Below are 2,167 nucleotides of genomic sequence, written 5' to 3'. Positions count from 1 at the left end.
GTAGGGCAAATTTTATCTTCTGCTTAACTCTGTTAAGTTTAATATATAATAATGTATCATTTTCTAAGCTGATCACTTTTTAAATGAGAAATATATTTATCTGAAAAGTAACTACAGCTGTCAAATAAACATATTTGAGCAAAACGTACAAGAATTCCCTCTTGCAATGTAATGAACTTAAAATATACAGTAGCATGAAACGAAAGTACCTAAAAATTTTACACCACAGTATTGAGCTAATTAACTTAGTTTCTTTCCTCCATTAATCAGCAGGGTAAAACCTGCTTTAGTGAAAGACATTAAGCTCCAAGTGAAGCCTTTTCATCTGATGTAAAGGGAAGTAAAATTCTTCTAAGTGTTCCATAGTCATGAAGAAAGTTGTGCTGTGTACACTTGGGACCACTAGATGGAGTCTGATGACCAGCTTTAATCTGACTGCTTTAATCTTTGGACTGTCGGTGGACACATGAGGTTACTGTGAAGCACAGTTTATATTTGAATTTTTATGCAGCATGTACACAGGAAAAGGATGTGTAAAGCTACAAATATGCAGCTCAGTGTTTTGGGAAGTGATTTTCTGCTTGATTTCAAATCTCATAATGTTTTCTTTTAGTTTAATAATGAAATTTTTACTCACACCTTCCTGAGTCCTTGTGTTAATTTTCATTATTTTTATTTCATATGCAACTAGCAACAACATTCCCTGTGAGTCTCAGTCTGTGGCACATTTATTAGAGCTGTAGTTTAATGATAATATTGTTTTATCTTTGTTGAATTGAGGATGTGAGGACATTTGATTGTCTCACGATGTCCCGTAGATACTTGTTTCAAAACTACAGACAGCAAACATCATTATTACATTTAATATTTTCAGAAAAATCCATGAAAATAAATGTCCACAGTTACTCTCAGTAGGTATATGTTATTTTATTTTCTTAATAAATAGAAGCACAGCAACCCGTCCACCCATTTCAGCTGCAAAACCAGTCAGCAACAACAAATATATCTTTTCAACATCACTATTAGTTCAGTATGTGAAGGTTACATCTGAGGACAGATAAAATCAGCATCCAAAAAATCTGATTTGAGCAGTTGATTCAAATCTGAGTGTGAACATCTGTGGTTTGAACCTCTTGGCGGTCAAAGCCGTGCAGATAAACGGCGACCACACTGAAGGATCTCAGGTATTTCCGAGGCCCTGCGGTGGAAGTGAGGCGAAGCCGCGAGGGGCCTCTCGCCGCATCTGATCGAGAGGAAGAATCTGTGGAGGTATTTGGCGGCAGTCTGGGGGCTTTCCTGTGGAGGTGGGGCTGGAGGGGAAGAAGGAGCCTGGTGCCCCGGGGGCCTCTGGGATACCACAGCAGGAGGCGGGGAGGCCGAGGTCAGGGCAGAGGAGGCTACATGGAGAGGAATGGATGAGAGTTTAAAAAGCAGGAAAAACAGCAGCAGCAATAGAGAATAAATCTGTAAAAAATAAGTCAAATGTCAAATCAATCAGCTGCAGTGTTGACGGACGCTGTTGTTCCACAATGTAACGCACAATAGAAACAGACAACAGTGTGCCTCCTTCAGAGCATAAAGGAAAAAACACAACATCTTACAGTTTATGTTATTAATATTCTGTATGTAGACTGTCAGTGCTTTGTTTAGTTGACATCTGGTTGTCTAGGAAGCCATAAAAAATATTTTTCCTGTTTTCTTTGAGCTCAAACATCAGCTAAGCTATATGAATAAAATCTATGCTGCATAGCCATCATTCTAAAGTGCTTTTGCTTTCTTTGCAAGTTATACTTATTTTTAACTTTATTGTATTTTTCAGCCTTAAGTAAGTATTATAACATTTCACTTTGTAAAGTTTCAAAATTTGAAATTAAATTTCCAGTTGTGTTCAAAAGTTTGACTGACGTTTGTTGGCACGTGCAGTATATCAGCATCTCATATCAGTATATCATATCAAATCACATCAAATCACATCATATCAAAGGATCTGTTGGTACAAAAAAGTACAGAACAATTTCTTGTACATCGGCTTTAAAAAGGGGTGAATTATAATGCAAAGTGTATATTTTATAGACTTAGATTTAATATATAGTTTGGCACTGGGTCTCTGATGCATCTCCTCTGTAGTTATTTTCAGAAACAAGAAACTGTCAGGACAAAAAAAGTA

The sequence above is a fragment of the Epinephelus moara genome, chromosome 19, assembly GCF_006386435.1.
Source record: "Epinephelus moara isolate mb chromosome 19, YSFRI_EMoa_1.0, whole genome shotgun sequence".
NCBI lineage: Eukaryota > Metazoa > Chordata > Actinopteri > Perciformes > Serranidae > Epinephelus > Epinephelus moara.
The sequence above is the reverse complement of the archived record's forward strand: the minus strand, read 5'-3'. Positions refer to the sequence as shown.